The 23,092-nt window shown below is 45.6% G+C and overlaps 2 non-coding genes across 2 annotated transcripts; both read right to left on the bottom strand.

Annotated features, from left to right (window-relative positions):
- Positions 1-7,933: 7,933 nt before the first annotated feature.
- On the bottom strand, positions 7,934-8,006 carry trnar-ucg (transfer RNA arginine (anticodon UCG)). Its single transcript has one exon. It is a non-coding gene; the product is annotated as a tRNA-Arg (tRNA).
- A 7,293-nt stretch (positions 8,007-15,299) lies between these two features.
- trnar-ucg (transfer RNA arginine (anticodon UCG)) lies at positions 15,300-15,372 on the bottom strand. The gene has a single exon. It is a non-coding gene; the product is annotated as a tRNA-Arg (tRNA).
- Positions 15,373-23,092: the final 7,720 nt, after the last annotated feature.

Below are 23,092 nucleotides of genomic sequence, written 5' to 3'. Positions count from 1 at the left end.
AGGAAAGCAAGGCTAGAGATGTTACAGAGAGAGAGAGGGTAGCAAGACAGGAGATGTTACAGAGAGAGAGGATAGCAAGGCTGGAAATGTTAGAGAGAGAGGAAACCAAGGCCAGAGACGTTACAAGGAGAGACGAAAGCAAGGCTGGAGATGTTACAGAGAGAGAGGATAGCAAGGCTGGATATGTTAGAGAGAGAGGAAAGCAAAGCTGGAGATGTTACAGAGAGAGGAAAGCAAGGCTGGAGGTGTAACAGGGACAGGAAAGCAAGGCTGGAGATGTAACAGAGAGAGAGGAAAGCAAGACTGGAGTTGTTACAGAGAGAGGAAAACAAGGCTAGAGATGTTACAAGGAGAGAGGAAAGCAAGGCTGGAGATTTTACAGAGAGAGGAAAGCAAGGCTTGATGTGTTAGCGAGACAGGAAAGCAAGGCTGGAGATGTTTCAGAGTGAGGAAAGCAATGCTGGAGTTGTTATAGAGAGAGGATGGCAAGGCAGGAGACGTGACAGAGATAGGAAAGCAAGGCTGGATATGTTCAGGAGAGAAGAAAGCAAGGCTGGAGATGTTACAGAGAGAGAGAGGGTAGCAAGACAGGAGATGTTACAGAGAGAGAGGATAGCAAGGCTGGAAATGTTAGAGAGAGAGGATAGCAAGGCTGGAAATGTTAGAGAGAGAGGAAACCAAGGCCAGAGACGTTACAAGGAGAGACGAAAGCAAGGCTGGAGATGTTACAGAGAGAGAGGATAGCAAGGCTGGATATGTTAGAGAGAGAGGAAAGCAAAGCTGGAGATGTTACAGAGAGAGGAAAGCAAGGCAGGAGATGTTACAGCAATAGGATAGCAAGGCTGGAAATGTTGCAGAGATGTTACAGAGAGAGGAAAGCAAGGCCAGAGATGTTCCAAGGAGAGAGGAAAGCAAGGCTGGAGATGTTACAGAGAGAGGAAATCAAGGCTAGAGATGTTACAAGGAGAGGAAAGCAAGGCTAGAGATGTTACAGAGAGAGGAGAGCAAGGCTAGATGTGTTACAAGGTGTGAGGAAAGCAGGGCTAGAGATGTTATAGATAGAGAGGAAAGCAAGGCAAGAGATGTTACAGAGAGAGGGAAGCAAGGCTAGAGATGTTACTAGGAGAGAGGAAAGCAAGGCTGGAGGTGTTACAGGGATGGTAAGGTAAGGCAGGAGATATTACAGAGATAGGAAAGCAAGGCTGGATATGTTGCAGAGAGAAGAAAGCAAGGCTGGAGGTGTTTCAGAGAGAGGAAAGCAAGGCTGGAAATGTTACAAAGACAGAAAAGCAAGGCTGGAGATGTTACAGAGAGAGGAAAGCAAGGTTGGAGATGTTACAGAGAGAGGAACGCAAGGCAAGAGATGTTACAGAGAGAGGAAAACGATGTTAGAGATGTTACAGAGAGAGAGAAAAGCAAGGCTGGAGATGTTACAGGGAGAGAGAAAAGCAAGGCTGGAGATGTTACAGACAGAGGAAAGCAATACTGGAGGTGTAACAGCGATAGGAAGGCAAGGCAGGAGATGTTACAGAGAGAGGAAAGCAAGGCTGGAGATGTTAAAGAGAGAGGAAAGCAATGCTGCTGGAGGTATAACAGAGATAGGAAGGCAAGGCAGGAGATGTTACAGAGAGAGGAAAGCAAGGCTAGAGATGTCACACGGAGAGAGAAAAGCAAGGCTGGAGATGTTACAGAGAGAGGAAAGCAAGGCTGGATATGTTACCGAGATAGAAAAGCAAGGCAGGAAATGTTACAGAGAGAGGAAGGCAAGGCAGGATATGTTGCAGAGAGAAGAAAGCAAGGGTGGGGATGTTACAGAGATAGGAAAGCAAGGCTGGAGATGTTGCAGACAGAGGAAATCAATGCTGGAGATTTTACAGGGAGAGGCAAGCAAGGCTGGAGATGTTACAGAGAGAGGAAAGCAATTTTGGAGATGTTACAGAGAGAGGAAAGCTAGGTTGGAGATGTTACAGAGATGTTACAGTGATAGGAAAGCAAGGCTGGAGATTTTACAGAGAGAGGAAAGCAAGGTTGGATATGTTACAGAGAGAGGAAAGCAAGGCTGGATATGTTACCGAGAAAGGAAAGCAAGGCAGGAGATGTTACAGAGATAGGAAAGCAAGGCTAGAGATGTTACAGAGAGAGGAAAGCAAGGCTTGAGATGTTACATAGAAAGGAAAGCAAGGCTGGAGATGTTTCAGAGAGAGGAGAGCAAGGCTGGAGATGTTACAGAGAGAGGAGAGCAAGGCTGGAGATGTTACAGAGAGGAAAGCAAGGCTTGCGATGTTACAGCGATAGGACAGCAAGGCCAGAGATGTGACAGAGAGAGGAAAGCAAGGCCAGAGCTGTTACAGAGAGAGGAAAGCAACGCTGGATATGTTACAGAGAGAGGAAAGCAAGGCTGGTGATGTTTCAGAGAGAGAGGAAAGCAAGACTGGAGATGTTACAGAGAGAGGAGAGCAAGGCTGGAGATGTTACAGAGACAGGAAAGCAAGGCTTGAGATGTTACAGAGATAGGAAAGCAAGGCTGGATATGTTACAGAGAAAGAGAAAATGAGGTCTGCAGATGCTGGAGATCAGAGATGGAAATGTGTTGCTGGAGAAGCGCAGCAGGTCAGGCAGCATCTAGGGAACAGGAGAATCGACGTTTCGGGCATTAGCCCTTCTTCAGGAATGTTTGAGAATGTGGCTGAAGAGCTTCTGTGCAGAGGAGATGACCTGGGGGGTGCAGTGAGAAAGGGACTCACTGAAACCTTTGTAGAGGGAGAAAGAGAGCTTCTTCAAGGAAGGCATCCTTGTAAGAGGATTCGCAGTAGGTTGAAATCTTTGAAGAGAAAATGAGGTCTGCAGATGCTGGAGATCAGAGATGGAAATGTGTTGCTGGAGAAGCGCAGCAGGTCAGGCAGCATCTAGGGAACAGGAGAATCGACGTTTCGGGCATTAGCCCTTCTTCAGGAAGGGCTGAAGAAGGGCTAATGCCCGAAACGTCGATTCTCCTGTTCCCTAGATGCTGCCTGACCTGCTGCGCTTCTCCAGCAACACATTTCCATCTCATGTTACAGAGAAAGGAAAGCAAGGCAAGAGATGTTACAGAGATAGGAATGCAAGGCTGGAGATGTTACCAGAGAGAGGAAAGCAAGGCTGGAGATGTTACAAGGAGAGAGGAAAGCAAGGCTGGAGGTGTTACAGAGATAGGAAGGTAAGGCAGGAGATGTTACAGAGATAGGAACGCAAGGCTGGATATGTTGCAAAGAGAAGAAAGCAAGTCTGGAGGTGTTTCAGAGAGAGGAAAGCAAGGCTGGAGATGTTACAGAGACAGAAAAACAAGGCTGGAGATGTTACAGAGAGAGGGAAGCAAGGCTGGAGATGTTAGAGATAGAGAGGAAAGCAATGCTGGAGATGTTATAGCGATAGGAAAGCAAGGCTGGAGATGTTACGGAGAGAGGAAAATAATGTTTGAGATGTTACAGACAGAGGAAAACAATGTTGGAGATGCTACAGAGAGAGAGAAAAGCAAGGCTGGAGATGTCACAGAGAGAGGAAAGCAAGGCAAGAGATGTTCCAAGGAGAGAGGAAAGCAAGGCTGGAGATGTTACAGGGAGAGGAAAGCAGGGCTAGAGATGTTATAGATAGAGAGGAAAGCAAGGCTGGAGATGTTACAGAGATAGGAAAGCAAGGCAAGAGATGTTACAGAGAGAGGGAAGCAAGGCTAGAGATGTTACTAGGAGAGAGGAAAGCAAGGCTGGAGGTGTTACAGAGATGGTAAGGCAAGGCAGGGGATGTTACAGAGATAGGAAAGCAAGGCTGGATATGTTGCAGAGAGAAGAAAGCAAGGCTGGAGGTGTTTCAGAGAGAGGAAAGCAAGGCGGGAAATGTTACAAAGACAGAAAAGCAAGGCTGGAGATGATACAGAGAGAGGAAAGCAAGGCTGGAGATGTTACAGAGAGAGGAACGCAAGGCAAGAGATGTTACAGAGAGAGGAAAGCAAGGCTAGAGATGTTACTAAGAGAGAGGAAAGCAAGGCTGGAGGTGTTACAGAGATAGGAAGGCAAGCCAGGAGATGTTACAGAGATAGGAAAGCAAGGCTGCATATGTTGCATGGAGAAGAAAGCAAGGCTGGAGATGTTAGAGAGATAGGATAGCAAGGCCAGAGATGTTACAGAGAGAGGAAAACGATGTTAGAGATGTTACAGAGAGAGAGAATAGCAAGGCTGGAGATGTTACAGGGAGAGAGAAAAGCAAGGCTGGAGATGTTACAGATAGAGGAAATCAAGGCTGAAGATGTTACGGACAGAGGAAAGCAATGCTGGAGGTGTAACAGCGATAGGAAGGCAAGGCAGGAGATGTTACAGAGAGAGGAAAGCAAGGCTGGAGATGTTAAAGAGAGAGGAAAGCAATGCTGCTGGAGGTGTAACAGAGATAGGAAGGCAAGGAAGGAGATGTTGCAGAGAGAGGAAAGCAAAGCTAGAGATGTCACACGGAGAGAGAAAAGCAAGGCTGGAGATGTTACAGAGAGAGGAAAGCAAGGCTGGATATGTTACCGAGATAGAAAAGCAAGGCAGGAAATGTTACAGAGAGAGGAAGGCAAGGCAGGATATGTTGCAGAGAGAAGAAAGCAAGGGTGGGGATGTTACAGAGATAGGAAAGCAAGGCTGGAGATGTTGCAGACAGAGGAAATCAATGCTGGAGATTTTACAGGGAGAGGCAAGCAAGGCTGGAGATGTTACAGAGAGAGGAAAGCAATTTTGGAGATGTTACAGAGAGAGGAAAGCTAGGTTGGAGATGTTACAGAGAGAAGAAAACAATGCTGGCGATGTTACAGAGAGAGGAAAGCAAGGCTGGAGTTGTTTCAGAGAGAGAGGAAAGCAAGGCTGGAGATGTTACAGAGAGAGGAAAGCAAGGCTGGTGATGTTTCAGAGAGAGAGGAAAGCAAGGCTGGAGATGTTACAGAGAGAGGAGAGCAAGGCTTGAGATGTTACAGAGATAGGAAAGCAAGGCTGGAGATGTTTCAGAGAGAGGAAAGCAAGGCTGGGTATGTTACAGAGAAAGGAAAGCAAGGCAGGAGATGTTACAGAGATAAGAAAGCAAGGCTGGAGATGTTACAAGAGAGAGGAAAGCAAGGCTGGAGATGTTCGAGATAGAGAGGAAAGCAAGGCTGGAGATGTTACAGAGAGAGGAAAGCAAGGCTAGAGATGTTACAAGGAGAGAGGAAAGCAAGGCTGGAGATGTTATGGATAGAGAGGAAAGCAAGGCTGGAGATGTTACAGAGAGAGGAAAGCAAGGCAAGTGATGTTACAGAGAGAGGAAAGCAAGGCTGGACATGTTGCAAGAAGAGAAGAAAGCAAGGCTAGAGATGTCACACGGTGTGAGAAAAGCAAGGCTGGAGATGTTACAGAGAGAGAAAAGCAAAGCTAGAGATGTTACAAGGAGGACAACAGGAAGCGGCAAGGGCAGGCCACTATAAATGACGCAGGAAACAACACAGAAGCGCTTCACCGGAGGCTCCCAAGCACTGAGGATGCCAGCTAGACAGGGGACGAAACGTTTCCAACAAAAACTTCCAGCTCGGCGAACAGAAACACATCATTGCCTTGAGTGTTCCAGAGTTTTTCATTGTCCCAGAGTCCAGATGAAGTTTGCATTCCTCACGTACGTGAGCGAGAATGATTTCAATGTCTCAGATCAGTTCCTGTCCCGAGAACATCAGAGTCAATGTCCCGTCCTCTACTCGGTCCGACAGTTCAAACTTCTTCATCCTCCTCTGATTCCATTTCCCAAAGAGTTTCTCAAGATTTACAAAGCTGGAGCCTAAATTATATGGTTTGCTTCCTAACCATTTTTTCAACTGCCAACTGACAATATTTTCACAGTATCTCTTCACAATCCTCTGGCTTGCACCATGTCCATGGATGAGAAGTCCCGTTTGGTGGAGAGATTCCCGAGGCTGATGAGTTTCACTTTGGAACAAAGATGGTTAAGTGGCGATTTCCTGCGGTTGTTTGTAATGATGGGAGAGGGAGCGGTGGGGAATGAGCACTTTGACGAGCAGGAGGAAGTGTTGCCACTGACCCGAGTCAGAGAACAGAGGACAGGGATTAAAGGAATCTAATGAAAAGCAGCACTTCTGCTCAGGACGTTCAATAACAGCTGCAGAAACCCGATGTGTCGAGCAGTGTATCTGGAAAGAGAAACAGAGATAATGTTTTAAATATGGAACATTTCTGATGAAGAACTCGAGTTTCCCATGTCTAATCAAATTACCGGCCTGGTTCACAAAATAGTTTTTTCTGAACTTTGAGCGAAAATTGTACCAGCAGGAAAGCATTCATAACGTAGTCAGCAGGATTCAAACCTACGTGAGGAAACCGCAATGGATTTCTAATCCATCGCCTTAACCACTCGGCCATGACTACAGACAGCTCAGGGAGGTTGAGCATTGACCAAATCAGCCGTGATCTCATTGAAAGCTGCCGTTGACTTGATGAGCTAAATGCTTCCATCTCCTTTCATACCTTTGCTGTCATTTGTAAGGTGCGAGACACCAATGTAAAAGAAGAAAAGCACAAAGGTAGGAAAAGATATTTGCAGGCAAACTGAGTCAAAATTATTTATTGAAAGGAAAATCACACTTGGCAATTTGCCATATCTCTTTGCGAACATGACCAGCAGAAGTAAGCAAGGGAGCTATTGGTCTGAGTATTCTCGGACCTGAAGCAAACAATGGTTAGTGACATATTCATTTCTTTTTCTGGCGAACGAAATGATCTTTCCTGATGGTTACAATGAAAGAGATGGTTCCCAATAAAAGACAGAGATTAATTCGCATGTAGATATATTTCAATGTGACACGATTCATTTTCAGTCCCTAATTACCCCAGAGATGGAGGAGGTGAGTTACTTTTCTTCACTCTTCAACTCCTCAGCACGGAGGTACAAACATGAAACCGCTAGAGATGGAGTTCTTGAATTGGGAACCAGAGACACTGAAGAAACTAGGCAAAAGTGAGGACTACAGATGCTGGAAACCTGACTTTAGATCAGAGTGATGCTGGAAAAGCACAGCAGGTCAGGCTGCATCCGAGGAGCAGGAGAGTCTACGTTTCTGTTGCCAGTCATGCTCCGCTGCACAAACAATTTTCGTTTTTGGCTCAGATTTCCAGAAACTGCAGCTATTTGTTTTATGTTAACCTTCATAATGTTTTGGACAAAACCAATGACCTGCCAGCATCGGAAAATCGGCAGAAGTACTGGTACACCGATATGTTTGCTGAACAATACAACCATTCCATGAGCGGGAATACGATCCGGGCCACGGTGCTGAGAATACCGAATCCTCACAAGTAAATAACAAGACAAGGCGATAGATACTATCGTATTTGGTGTAAATAAAACACCCTGTCTGAACATTTTCGTTGCAGATTTTTTTTCAAATTGTCTTCGAAGATTTACAAAGTGGGAAAAGGCCATTCCGCCCGTGTTGAAACTTTATTGCTGGAACAGCACAGCAGGTCAGGCAGCATCCAGGGAACAGGAGATTCGACGTTTCGGGCACAGGCCCTTCTTCATTCCGCCCGTGTGCATTGCGGCTAATCAGAGAGCCATCTATTCTAGTCGCAGTTTCGAACTTTGGCCCAAAGTCTCGTGTGTTCTAATGTTTCCAGGTCAAATGTCAATGAGGTTATCCTATTTTCTTACATGGCACAATAATGGGACAGAAGTATAACGAATTGTTACTCTTTTGAGGAACTCATGCTCATTTTCACCCATAGAGGGAGACACACCAGAAGATACCGCCAAACTGACGGAGGTGTCAGTTGTGGAGAGCTGGAATTTGAAATGGACAATAGGACAAATGCGGAAGCACAGAGGCGATGTCCCGAGAGAACTTTACAGGGGAGCGTCAACGTATACCACGGTTAAAGCAAAACATTCCCCTCGAACCAGGTAGGACTCGAACCTACAATCTTCTGATCCGAAGTCAGACGCGTTATCCATTACGCCACTGGCCCAAGAGACAAGCACAGACCTGGCAGAATGTCCATATGTAATGCATAGAACATAGAACATAGAACATAGAAGAATACAGCGCAGTACAGGCCCTTGGGCCCTCGATGTTGCGCCGATCCAAGCCCACCTAAACTACACTAACCCACTATCTTCCATATACATAGAAGAATACAGCGCAGTACAGGCCCTTGGGCCCTCGATGTTGCGCTGATCCAAGCCCACCTAAACTACACTAACCCACTATCCTCCATATACCTATCCAATGCCCTCTTAAATGCCCATAAAGAGGGAGAGTCCACCACTGTTACTGGCAGGGCATTCCATGAACTAACGACTCGCTGAGTGAAGAACCTACCCCTAACATCAGTCCTATATCTACCCCCCCTTAATTTAAAGCTATGCCCCCTTGTAATACCCGACTCAATACGCGGGAAAAGGTTCATACTGTCGACCCTATCTAACCCCCTAATCATCTTGTACACCTCAATCAAGTCACCCCTAAACCTTCTTTTCTCTAGTGAAAACAGCCCCAAGTGCCTCAGTCTTTCATCATACGATTTTCCTTCCATACTAGGCAACTTCCTGGTAAACCTCCTCTGCACCCGTTCCAATGCCTCCACATCCTTCCTATAGTATGGCGACCAAAACTGCACACAATATTCCAGATGCGGCCGTACCAGAGTCTTATACAACTGCATCATGACCTCAGGACTCCGGAACTCAATTCCTCTACCAATAAAAGCCAGTACGCCATATGCCTTCCTCACCGCACTATTTACCTGGGTGGCAACTTTCAGAGATCTGTGTACATGGACACCAAGATCCCTCTGCTCATCCACACTACCAAGTATCCGACCATTAGCCCAGTACCCCATCTTTTTGTTATTCTTCCCAAAGTGAATCACCTCGCACTTAGCTACATTGAATTCCATCTGCCACCTTTCTGCCCAACTCTGCAGCTTCTCTATATCCTGCTGTAACCTGCCACATGCTTCCTCACTGTCAACAACTCCTCCGACTTTCGTGTCATCCGCAAACTTGCTCACCCAACCTTCTAACCCCTCTTCCAGGTCATTTATAAAAATGACAAACAGCAATGGTCCCAAAACAGATCCTTGCGGAACACCGCTAGTGACGGCACTCCATGAAGAAACTTTGCCATCAACTACTACCCTCTGTCTTCTTCCATCCAGCCAATTCCTAATCCAAACCTCCAACTCACCCTCAATGCCATATCTCCGTATTTTCTGCAGTAGCCTACCATGGGGAACCTTATCAAACGCCTTACTAAAATCCATATATACCACATCTACCGCTTTCCCCTCATCAACCTCCTTCGTCACCTTTTCAAAGAATTCAATAAGGTTTGTGAGGCACGACTTGCCCTTCACAAAACCATGCTGACTATCCTTGATCACATTATTCCTATCTAGATGTGCATAAATCCTATCCCTTACAATTCTCTCTAAGACTTTGCCCACAACAGAAGTGAGACTCACCGGCCTATAGTTACTAGGGCTATCCCTACTCCCCTTTTTGAACAAGGGAACCACATTTGCTATCCTCCAGTCTTCTGGGACTACTCCTGTAGACAAAGAGGACATAAAAATCAAGGCCAATGGCTCTGCAATCTCCTCCCTTGCTTCCCAGAGAATCCTAGGATAAATGCCATCAGGCCCAGGGGACTTATCTATTTTCACCTTTTCCAGGATTTCCAACACCTCTTCTCTACATACCTCAAAGCCATCCATTCTACTTATTTGTGCCTCAGTATTCTCATCGACAACAATGCCCTGTTCCTGAGTGAATACTGAAGAAAAGTATTCATTCATTGTCTCCCCAATCTCTTCCGCCTCCACACGCAACTTCCCCCTACTATCCTTGACTGGACCTATTCCTACCCTAGTCATTCTTTTATTCCTAACATACCTATAGAAAGCCTTAGGATTTTCCCTAATCCTATCTACTAAGGACCTTTCATGTCCCCTCCTTGCTGCTTTTAGCTCTCTCTTCAGGTCCTTCCTGGCTACCCTATAACTCTCAATCGCCCCAATTGAACCTTCACGTCTCATCTTGAGATAGGCTGCCCTCTTCCATTTAACAAGGGATTCCAATTCCTTATTAAACCACGGCTCCCTCGCACGACCCTTTCCTACCTGCCTGACAGGTACATAATTATCAAGGACACTCAATAGTTGCCCCTTGAACAAGTTCCACATATCATTTACACTCTTGCCTTGGAGTCTACTTTTCCAAGCCACACATCCCAAGTCATGCCTCACCGCATCATAATTTCCCTTACCCCAGCTATAATTCTTGCCCTGTAGTACACACTTATCCCTCTCCATCACGAGTGTAAAAATCACCGAATTATGGTCACTATCCCCAAAGTGCTCACCTACCTCTAATTCTAACACCTGGCCTGGTTCGTTACCCAGAACCAAATCCAGTATGGCCTCACCTCTTGTTGGCCTGTCTACATATTGTGTCAGGAAACTCTCCTGCACACATTGAACAAACACTGACCCATCTAACGAACTTGAGCTATAGCTTTCCCAATCAATATCAGGAAAGTTAAAGTCCCCCATAACAACCACCCTATTACTGTCACTCATCTCCTGAATCACCTTCCCTATCCTTTCTTCAATGATTCTAGGACTATTAGGAGGCCTGTAAAAGACTCCTAACAGGGTGACCTCACCTTTCCTATTCCTAACCTCAGCCCAAACTACCTCAGATGGCAAGTCCTCATCCATCGTCCTTTCCACCGCTGTAATACTATCTTTGACAAGCAATGCCACACCTCCCCCTCTTTTACCCCCACCTCTAAACCTACTAAAACATTTAAATCCCGGAACCTGCAACAGCCAATCCTGTCCCTGTTCTAGCCATGTCTCCGTAATAGCCACAACATCGAAGTCCCAGGTACCAACCAACGCTGCAAGTTCACCTACCTTATTTCGTATACTTCTTGCATTGAAGTATACACACTTCAAGCCACTTCCCTGTTTACAGGCACCCTCCTTGGAAATTGATGCCATGTTCCTCACCTCCCTACACTCCAGGCCCTGCACCCTGAAGCTACAATCTGGGTTCCCATGCCCCTGCCGAGTTAGTTTAAACCCCCCCCAAGAGCACTAGCAAACCTCCCCCCAAGGATACTGGTTCCCCTCAGGTTCAGGTGTAGACCATCCTGTTTATAGAGGTCCCACCGTCCCCAGAAAGAACCCCAGTTATCCAAAAACTGGAACCCCTCCCTCCTGCACCATCCCTGAAGCCACGCATTTAATTGTTCTCTCTCCCTATTCCTCGAATCTCTATCACGTGGCACGGGTAACAAACCAGAGACAACAACTCTGTTTGTTCTAACTCCAAGCTTCCAACCTAGCTCCCTGAAAGCCTGTCTAACATCCTCAGCACTCCTACCTATGTCGTTGGTGCCAATGTGGACCACGACTTCGGGTTGCTCCCCCTCCCCCTCCAGGACCCGGAAAACACGATCAGAGACATCACGTACCCTTGCACCTGGGAGGCAACATACCAAACGTGAGTCTCTCTTGTTCCCACAAAACCGCCTATCTGTGCCACGAACTATCGAGTCCCCAATTACTACTGCTCTGCTCTTCTTCACCCTTCCCTTCTGAGTAACGGGGACAGGCTCCGTGCCAGAGACCTGAGCCCCGTTACTTACCCCTGGTAAGTCATCCCCCCCACAAGTATCCAAAACGGTATACTTGTTCTTGAGGGGAATGGCCGCAGGAGGTCCCTGCACTGGCTGCTTCCTCCCAGTCCCCCTCACTGTCACCCATCTATCTGCCATCTTTGGAGTGACTACTTCCCTATAACTCTGATCTATGACCCCCTCTGCCTCCCGAATGATCCGAAGTTCATCCAACTCCAGCTCCAGTTCCCTAACACGGTCTTGGAGGAGCTGGAGATGGGTGCACTTCCTGCAAGTGTAATCGGCAGGGACGTCGATGGCATCCCTCACCTCATACATGTTGCAGGAGGAACATTGCACTGCCTTCACTGCCATCCCTCTAAAGCTAACTGTTTAAACAAAAACTGTGTCTAAATAATACAAGCAAAATTCAGCACTTACCTGCTTGCCACAACAGATGTTATTATTAGGTTAGAGGAGGAGGGCGGGTGGGAGGCACTACCCGTGTAGTGCCTCGGGTTCCTCTCCTTCACGCTTTTAAAGGGGGAAAAAACTAACCCAGCTAAGCTTACACCAACTGCTTCCGGGTCTCGGCTGCCCCTCTGCTTGCCGTCACTTCCTCTGCTGCTCCCGCTCTTTCTGTGAAGGAGAGAGAAAACAAAACACCGATGCCCGCTACAGGTAAGTAATTTTGAAAAAAACTCTTACCTTAGCTGTAGTCTCCCGGGTTCACCTCAACTCGGCCGCTGCTCCCACTCAAAAAAAAAAAAAAAAAATACCTATCCAATGCCCTCTTAAATGCCCATAAAGAGGGAGAGTCCACCACTGTTACTGGCAGGGCATTCCATGAACTAACGACTCGCTGAGTGAAGAACCTACCCCTAACATCAGTCCTATATCTACCCCCCCTTAATTTAAAGCTATGCCCCCTTGTAATACCCGACTCCATACGCGGGAAAAGGTTCATACTGTCGACCCTATCTAACCCCCTAATCATCTTGTACACCTCAATCAAGTCACCCCTAAACCTTCTTTTCTCTAGTGAAAACAGACCCAAGTGCCTCAGTCTTTCCTCATACGATTTTCCTTCCATACCAGGCAACATCCTGGTAAACCTCCTCTGCACCCGTTCCAATGCCTCCACATCCTTCCTATAGTATGGCGACCAAAACTGCACACAATATTCCAGATGCGGCCGTACCAGAGTCTTATACAACTGCATCATGACCTCAGGACTCCGGAACTCAATTCCTCTACCAATAAAAGCCAGTACGCCATATGCCTTCCTCACCGCACTATTTACCTGGGTGTAATGCCATGGACTTTCACGGAATCAGAATAAAAAAGGTGAACAAGCAGCGAAGATAATCACCAACATTGCTTCACTTCGAAGTTTCCAATTTGTGAAGCAGTGCCTTTCACTGGCAAAGGAGAAACATTTGTCCTCAGCTGCCTGCTTCAGGGTCGCCTCCTTCTCTGCTGGAAGTTTCCATCGTTTTATTCACAGTCACGACGCGATTTCATGATCCACTCCAGTGAAAAAGTGTCATGGTGTCGTCCAAACAAGACCCTGCAGAAACTCGGCGAGAAACCTCTGGTCATTTCGAGCTCTGGATGTGGAATTAGACGAGATGCGTGACACCTTTTATTGGCGCCGCTACTTCACTGAAATTAGCGGCTCAAAACGAGCCGTTGTAAGCATCAGCTTGATTTGTACCTTCCTGCAGTGCATTTGCTTAAAAAAATCAGATCGCTCCCATCCAGCCCAGCTGACTTATCTATGTTCACACTCTGCAGTATTTCTAATATCTCTTTCTTGTGAACCTCAATCTCTTCTCGCCTAGACGCAAGTAGCTCTGTATCTTCCTCGCCAACATTTTCATTTTCTATAGCGAACACTGTCGAAAAATATTTATTTAGTGCTTCCCCTATCTCCTCTGACTCCACACACAACTTCCCACTATTATCCTTGATTGTCCCAAATTTAACTCTCGTCATTCTTTTATTCCTGACATACCTATGGAAAGCCTTAGGGTTAACCCTGATCCTATCTGCCAACAACTTCTCATGTCTCCTCCTGGCTCTTCTCAGCTCTCTTTTTAGGTCTCTCCTGATATCGTTGGAACCCTCGAGCGCTCTAACTGAGTTTTCACATTTTGTCCTAACATAAGACTTCTTGTTCTTCTTGACCAGGGATTCCACTTCCTTAGTAAACCACGGCTCACGTGTTCTATATCTTCCTCCCTGCCTGACAGGTACATACTTATCTAGGACACACAGGAGCTTTTCCTTGAATAAGCTCCACATTTTAATGTGCTCACCCCCTGCAGTTTCCTACCCCATTCTACGCTTCCTAAATCTTACCTCATTGCATCGTAATTTCCCTTCCACCAGCTGAAACTCTTGCTCCGTGGGGTACACCTATCCCTTTCAATCACGAAAGTAAACCTGAGAGAATTGTGATCGCTGTCTCCAAAGTGCTCACCTACTTCCGAATCTAAAACCTGGCCAGGCTCGTTACCCAGTACTAAATCGAAAGTGGCTTCGTCCCTTGAAGGCATGTCTACGTACTGTGTTAGGAAGCCCTCCTGCACACACTGGGCAAAAAATGACTCATCTATAGTACTCGTACTGTAGTGATCCCAGTCAATATTTGGATATTGTCTTGAGTGTTCCAGAGTTTTTCATTGTCCTAGAGTCCAGATGAAGTTTGCATTCCTCAAGTACGTGAGCGAGAATGATTTCAATGTCTCAGATCAGTTCCTGTCCCGAGAACATCAGAGTCAATGTCCCGTCCTCTCCTCGGTCCGACAGTTCACACTTCTTCATCCTCCTCTGATTCCATTTCCCAAAGAGTTTCTCAAGATTTACAAAGCTGGAGCCTAAATTCTATGGTTTGCTTCCTAAACATTTTTTCAACTGCCAACTGACAATATTTTCACAGTATCTCTTCACAATCCTCTGGCTTGCACCATGTCCAGGGATGAGAAGTCCCGTTTGGTGGAGAGATTCCCGAGGCTGATGAGTTTTCACTTTGGAACAAAGATGGTTAAGTGGCAATTTCATGCGGTTGTTTGTAATGATGGGAGAGGGAGCGGTGGGGAATGAGCACTTTGACGAGCAGGAGGAAGTGTTGCCACTGACCCGAGTCAGAGAACAGAGGACAGGGATTAAAGGAATCTAATGAAAAGCAGCACTTCTGCTCAGGACGTTCAATAACAGCTGCAGAAACCCGATGTGTCGAGCAGTGTATCTGGAAAGAGAAACAGAGATAATGTTTTAAATATGGAACATTTCTGATGAAGAACTCGAGTTTCCCAAGTCTAATCAAATTACCGGCCTGGTTCACAAAATAGTTTTTCTGAAATTTGTACCAGCAGGAAAGCATTCATAACGGAGTCAGCAGAATTCGAACCTACGTGAGGAAACCCCAATGGATTTCTAATCCATCGCCTTAACCACTCGGCCATGACCACCCCAGAAAATGCCGCCAAACTGACGGAGGTGTCCGTTGTGGAGAGCTGGAATTTGAAGTGGACAATAGGACAAATGCGGAAGCACAGAGGCGATGTCCCGAGAGAACTTTACAGGGGAGCGTCAACGTATACCATGGTTAAAGCAAAACACTCCTCCACGACCCAGGTAGGACTCGAGCCTACAATCTTCTGATCCGAAGTCAGACGCGTTATCCATTACGCCACTGGCCCAAGAGACAAGCACAGACCTGGCAGAATGTCCATATGTAATGCCATGGACTTTCACGGAATCAGAATAAAAAAGGTGAACAAGCAGCGAAGATAATCACCAACATTGCTTCACTTCGAAGTTTCCAATTTGTGAAGCAGTGCCTTTCACTGGCAAAGGAGAAACATTTGTCCTCAGCTGCCTGCTTCAGGGTCGCCTCCTTCTCTGCTGGAAGTTTCCATCGTTTTATTCACAGTCACGACGCGATTTCATGATCCACTCCAGTGAAAAAGTGTCATGGTGTCGTCCAAACAAGACCCTGCAGAAACTCAGCGAGAAACCTCTGGTCATTTCGAGCTCTGGATGTGGAATTAGACGGGATGCGTGACACCTTTTACTGGCGCCGCCACTTCACTGAAATTAGCGGCTCAAAACGAGCCGTTGTAAGCATCAGCTTGGTTTGTACCTTCCTGCAGTGCATTTGCTAAACAAAATCAGATCGCTCCCATCCGGCCCAGCTGATTTATCTATGTTCACACTCTGCAGTATTTCTAATATCTCTTTCTTGTGAACCTCAATCTCTTCTCGTCTAGACGCAAGTAGCTCTGTATCTTCCTCGCCAACATTTTCATTTTCTTACCAAATTGACCAAATCAGCCGTGATCTCATTGAAAGCTACCGTTGACTTGATGAGCTAAATGCTTCCATTCTCCTCTCCCACCTCTGCTGTCAATTGTAAGGTGCGAGACACCAATGTAAAGGAAGAAAAACACAAAGTTAGGAAAAGATATTTGCAGCCAAACTGAGTCAAAATTATTGATTGAAAGTACAATCCCACTTTGGCAATTTGCTAGATCTCTTTGCAAACATGATCAGCAGAGCTGATCAAGAGAGGTATTGATCTGAGTGTTCTTGGACATGAAACAATCCAAGGTTAGTGACATATTCATTTCTTTTTCTGGCGAAGGAGCTGGTCTTTCCAGATGCTCACAATTTAAGAGATTTTTCCCAATAAAAGACGGCAAATAAGTCCCATCTAACGCTGACACCATCGTGAGCGCTGCTGTTTCACAATACCACAGAGTCAGGGTCAATTCCCGCCTCATGCAACTGCATGTGTGGAGTTTGCACATTCTCCCCGTGGCTGCGTGCACTTGCTCTGGTTTTCTCTCATAGTCCAAAAATGTACCGGTTAGGTGAAATGGCCGTGCTAAATTGACGGGGTGAATGGAGAGGAATGCATTTGGGCTGGGGTGGGTCGGTGTGGAGTTGCTGGGCCGAAGGACCTGTTTCCATATTGTAAGTATTCTAATCTACAGTAATCAATGACCAAGGTATGACGCACGTTGTTCGCTCGTGTATATATGACTTTTCGATTGTTTTTCTTCAAAGTTTCTTTTCAATTCAAACGGGAGTGGAAGAAGGGAAATGAATGTCTCCCATAATTCTTGCCTTCTTTTAGCATTCACAGGCGGTATTTTTCCTGTACGTTTTTTTTTACACTTTGGTTACTGTTAATGTTCTTGTAAGCTACACCGGCTGGTTTCCTCTTTCCTCAATGTTCCTCATCTCTACTCAAATACATTTTCCATCCTTATCTCCTGAATCAATGTAATCTCTAACCATTGCATAATTGCCACGGAAACTGGGCTTTTCACACGCCTGTGTATGTCATTTTCCAATATTAATTGATCGTTTACTGTGTTGCAATTGCGCATGTGAAGAAGAAAACAGAATAGAGGCAGGTGGTCCTGGGTTTCAAACGCACGTAATTGCAGCTAAAACGCAGATTACTGCACACAATGCAATCACGGAAGCATGCACCGAACCGTCAGGAAGCACACAATAAGTACAATGCTGGAGGTCATGTCAGGAACAGGACCAGAAACACAACAGAAATACGTCTCTTGGGTACTATTTTGGACGTTTTTCTCAATCAGCTATCGTGTTTTACATATGTTCCATCGGGAGTTACCTCACACAAGGAAGTAACCAGTGCTGCAGACGGTCATATAATCCGAGTCCCAAGTCCCGGAGTCAGAGAGACTCAGTGCCCTGTGTGTAACTACAAGGAACAGCTGTGCATGGGGTTTACAGGGTAACAGAACTGCATGAATGCAGCTCGATGGTCGTCTGTCTGCTTCTCCTCTATAGTTTTCTGTGCATTCCCTGCGTGCAATCTTGTCAACTACGTTTGTCCGGTACAAGATGGGCATTGGTCACTTGTCTGTGAGAGAGGCTGTTGGTTTATGTGTTGTCATAATTCCGAGTGTAAGGAGGAATCTGGTTGTCAGTTCCCAGAAACTGACTTTAATAAATGGAAGCGTGCTTTGTAACTTGCCGCGTGGCAAATCCTCGTTGCGAAGTTCGTGCACTGCGAATCACGTTGCGGGACAATCCAATTTTGGCAAAGAATTTTTGTGGCAGTCACGAGTTGCCACGACCAGCTATCCCTAGTCGCAATACGGACAAATGGCAAGAACTACAAATTCGATTAGAGCAGCACAAGTTTAATGTGACAGGGCAAACAGAAGGCAGCCAGAAGATTTCTGGGTGTAGGGCAATCACCCAAGGTACCTTTTCATATGAAAGTCTGTGCATCAGTAGAATCTGGGACCCAAGTAGTCTATGTTGGTTATTCATATTCCAGACAATTTGTGTTGTTCCCCGTTTACTCTGAAAGTGAATAGACATAGTTACTTAACCGTTATTTCGAAAGAAGATCCTGCATTGAATCTGTTCGCCGTTTTTTGATGCTGTGGCGAAAAGATGGGCAATCGCGATGTGAAACGTTGCTATACCTTCATTTCCTTCATTACTGTCCTGGTGAGGGAGAAAGGTGATTGGCTCTGTCGATCAGATGGGGGCACCAGCGCATTGATGGCCTAATTTAATCACGGATATAATTGGAAATGTTCACTTTTAATGGTTCGATGTTGTTCTTTTTTTTATATGATACTTGAGCACTTTCTGGGACTTGGCAATAAACTAATTCTCCAGTAGGTTTGGAATTGCCTCGCTGTTACTTGTGCGAGCGGTTCATGTCAGAGACGACTCACAGTGCCTCACAAACAGCACTTAAGCTTCGGTGTGTCTGATCATGGTACCGCCTTTTCAGTTTTGATTCTGTTCCACGTCAAGAGCTGTCAGTTTTTGGATTCGCTGGAGAGCAAAGTAGGTAATGCGATATGTGAGGTATTTTTCTTCAGCCAAAATCTTTGATGGCGAACTTGGGAAAGTGTCAAGAAGAATGGTCATTGGCAGCAAATATCCGGAAAACCTTCATCTCTGGATCGGTTGGGCCCATCCACCCTCCAAACAAAATAGCCAAACTCGCTGACTGAGTAACAAATATCATGCGTGTTTTGCAAGTGGTGTATTCAAACCGTTTCCGGTGGCTGGAGCATCTCAGAGTTGTCGAGCATGGAAACAAATCCCGCGATCCAACTTGCCATTGCTGAATAGATAACCGAAATTAATCCATACATATCTGCCAATATTTGTGCCTTATCTCTCCGAGGTCTTCCTGTCTATACACCCATTCAGATGCCTTTGAAATGTTGTGAGTGCACCAGACTCTGACACTAAATGTGACAATTCATTCCACACACACAAAAATTCTGTGTGAAAAACATGTGTCCCTCACATCCCTTTTAAATTTTTCCTCTCTCACATTAAACGTTTGCTATGTAGATTTGAACTCGCGTGTCTTGTGAAAAAGTGCTCCCTGACTATTTACTTTTTCTGTCTTCCTCATGATTTTATAAGCTTCTGTGAGGCCATATCTAAGCCCTGAAGCTCCTGGGAATCTGACGAAGCCTATTCAGTTTCGTTCTCATGTCCAAGCAGTGCAAACCTTGCAAATCCTTGTAAAGGTTTTCTAAACTTACTCTTGCAAGACGTGTGTCCAGCTGCAGCACTTGTTTGACTGCGTGATCACTCTGGAACTGCGGGTAGACTCACTGTGGAGCATCAGCAATTCTGGAGAATTATGTTGCCTCCCAGGTGCTCAGGCCAGGGATGTCGCCCATCGGCTGAAGAGCATTCGAAAAGGGGATCGTGAACAGCCAGTTGTCTTGAGGACGATATGAGGACCTGCAGGGATAATTCAGGGAGCTAGGAGAGAAATTAAAAAGGAGGACCTCAAAGGTAGTAATCTCGGGATTACTGCTGGTGCCATGTGACTGCCAGCGTAGAAATGAATAAAAAAAGGCACGATGAACACGTGACTTGAGGAATGGTGCTGCAGGGCGGGTTTCAGATTTGTTGGACTGTGCGACCAGTTCTGGACAATGTGGGACTATAAGAAAATTAACGATCTACATCTGAACCAGACAGGAACGAATGTCCTTTCGGGAGTTTTTGCTACTGCTGTTGGGGAGGTTTTATACTAATGTGGCAGGGCGCTGGGAACCACACGATTAAGCAAGTCGGCAGTGCGGTGGAAACTGGAAACGCTAAGAATCAGGAAGATAGCATTAATAATGGGAAGAGTAGGCAGAGAGCAGATGAATGCAAAAGAACTGGTGGCCTGAAATGCATCTACTTTAATGCATGGAGTATAGACAGATGAACTTAGGGTTTAGGTTGGTGCCTGGGAATATGACGTTATTGCGATCACAGAGATTTAGTTGAAGGAAGGGCATGGTTGGCAACCAAATGTTCTAGGATATAGTCTCTTCAGACGGGACAGGGAGGGAAAAAAGGGGAAGGAGTTGCATTGCTGGTCAGGGATGATATCATGGCTGTGCGAAAGGAGGACACCATGTAGGCCTTGGGTCGTGAGACACTATGGATGGAGCAATGAACTAAGAAGGGTGAGGTTAGACTTTTGGGGCTGTATTACAGTGAGCGTGAGGTGTAAGAAAAAAATAGTTAAATAGATCATGGAAAGATGTAGAGGCAATAATTTAGTGTTTATTGGAGATTTCCGTTTCCCAACATTGACGGGGATACTCTTAGCGTCAGAGGTCTGGATGGGATACAATTTGTAAGAAGCCTCCAGGTGAGTTTTCTGGAGCGGTATATCAATAGTCCGACGAGGGAATAGGCCATATTGGAACTGATATTGCGGAATAAACCAGGGCTGGTGATAGCAGTTGCCGCGGGTGATTTCTTTGGGAAGTGTCCAATATTCTGTAAGTTTTAGAATACTCATTGACAAAGATGAGAGTGGTCCTGAGGAAAGAGTAGTAAACTGTGCCAAAGCTAATTATATCAAAATTATGCAGGAGGTCGGAAATTTGGATTGGACACAGCTATTTATAGGAAGGTCCACAGTTCATATGTGGCAGGCTTTCAAAGATAGGTTAAATATAGTACAGGATAGGCGTGTCCCGTTGAAGGCAAAGGATTCGAAAGGCAATATTCGTGAACTGTTGATGACAGGACAATTGTACGACTCGCCAAGAGGAAAAGGGAAGCATACATAACGCCTCGGCAGCTAAGAACATAATGGTCCCTGGAGGAACATGAGAAGAGTAGGACACGTCTTAAACGAGGAATGAAGGGGGTTAAAAGGGGTCATGAAACAACTTCACGCTAGCACAATTGAGGAGAATCCTAAAGCCTATTATTCATATATAAGAAGCAAACGGGTAACCAGAGAAATGATTGGTCCACTAAAGGAAAATGAAGGAAGGCTGTATGTCGAATCTGAGAGAGTGGGTATGATTCTGAATGATTATTTTGCATCAGTGTTCACTGAGGAGAGGAACATGGTGAATGTTGAGTCCAGAGTAAGACATTTGATTAGTCTGGATCATGTTGACATAAGTAGGGAAGATGTGTTGGGCAGGCTAGTCGTAATTAATGTGGACAAATCCCCAGGAACGGATGGGATCTATCCCTGGTTCCTGAGTGAGGTGAGAGAGGAAATAGTTGGGGCCCTGGCAGATATCTTCGTGGCGTCCTTCAGCACAGGTGAGGTTCTGGCTGACTGGAACGTTGCTCATATTGTCCACTGTACAAGAAGGGATATCTTGTAGTTATCCGGAATATAGGGATATTCCAGATAACTACAGAACAATGGGCCTAACATCAGTGTTGGGAAAGTTGCTGGAGAAGGTACTGAGGGATAGGATTATTCATATTTACAAAATAATGTGCATAGCAGTGAGAGGCATAGAATTTTTCGGGGAAGTGCCCAAGTTGATACACGAAGGAAAGGCTGTTGATGTCACATACATGCACTATAGTAAGGAGTTAGATAAGGTAACCAAATACAGAACGTAAAGTAACATGGTGTGCAGGGTGTTCTAGACAGGTGGATAAAGAATTAGTTGAGCAATAGGAGACAGAGAGTGGCAGTTGAATGAGTTTCGGGAAATGAAGAAAGATGAGCAGTAGTGCTCCACAGGGGTCAGTGTTGTGGCCACTGTTGTTTGTGATATACATAAATAATCTGGAAGAGAGCACTGTTGGAATGATCAGAAAGTTTGCAGATGACACGAAGATTTCTGGACTAGCAGAAAGTATAAGTGACCGTTAAAGAATACAGGAGGATATTGATATACTGGAAATTGGGCGTAAAAGTGGCAGGTGGAGTTCAAAACAGACAAATGTGAGGTGAGATATTTCGGTTAGTCTAATTCCAGATGGGGTTATAAAATGAACGGAAGAGCTTTGGGGAAAAAAAGTTGATGGACAGAGAGATCTGTGAGTACAGGTCCATTATACACTGAAGGTTGCTGCACAGGTGGATAGAGTGGTCAAGCAGGCATATAGTATGCTTGGCTTCATTGGATGGGGTATTGAATAGAATGGCTGGCAAGTCATGTTCAAATTGAACAATCGATTGTAATGCTTTGAAGGAATAACTGAAGTGAAAGGTGTGAATGATATTTTTTGTGATTAGGAGGAATGAACTGGATCCTAACAAATTGCTGATGAATTATGCTCGCAATATAATAGCAAACTAATCCACAGTGCACCGTGCTTGGTTAGCTCAGTCGGTGCAGTGTGAGATGCTTAATCTGAGGGTGGTGGGTGCAAGCCTCACAATGGGCGCTTTCACCGCTTAATACAATTCCGGCTTTTCGTTCCACGTGTAGTATTGCAACACTTCGCAGGGGAATGTTCTTGCTGCTTTCATTGACACATCTGTCCGCCTGCTTTTGATTACACGTCGGTTTCTGAGTGAACACTGTTTCCATTTTACTGGAGGCGCCAGAGACAACTTTATCAGTGCAGCCGAAAATACAATGAATGATGTCCGTTTCAAAACGTGAGGTTCCAAACCAACCGTGCACCACCCAAAGTGTTCAAAGGCACTGAAAGCGAATGGCCACTTGCTAGGGGTCTGACAGAGACGGATCAATGTCACATGGGTCCTGAACCAATTTTCAGTGATTCAGATTGTTCTGATGGAAACAGAAGGGAACTCTCCCTCAACATTTTGCAATTGTTCTTCTTGTGTTTAACGTAATGTACAATATATTGTCAGCAACGAGGGTGGGGGTGCGGCAGGATCGTGAGGTTTCAGTGTGGGACATAAACACAGTAAGTCAAATATCCCGAGAACACGGGAGAGATGTTTGGTCCAGGATCACTGCCATCTTCTGTTTCTAAACCAACAAATGAAATTACTGGAAAATCTCAGCAGGTCTGGTGGCATCTTGGAAATAAAAATCGATTTAAGACTTCTGGACTAGTGACACTTCTTTTCCATGTCTGACTCCACCTGTTTTTGCACACTCTTCCTTTTTTTATTGAATGTCTCCTGACTTCCAACTTTATATTCAG

The sequence above is a fragment of the Chiloscyllium plagiosum genome, unplaced genomic scaffold (genome assembly GCF_037043375.1).
Source record: "Chiloscyllium plagiosum isolate Xiang-an unplaced genomic scaffold, Cpla_swu_hap1 HiC_scaffold_38, whole genome shotgun sequence".
In the NCBI taxonomy this organism is placed as follows: domain Eukaryota; kingdom Metazoa; phylum Chordata; class Chondrichthyes; order Orectolobiformes; family Hemiscylliidae; genus Chiloscyllium; species Chiloscyllium plagiosum.
This window is presented reverse-complemented; position numbering and strand designations above follow the sequence as displayed.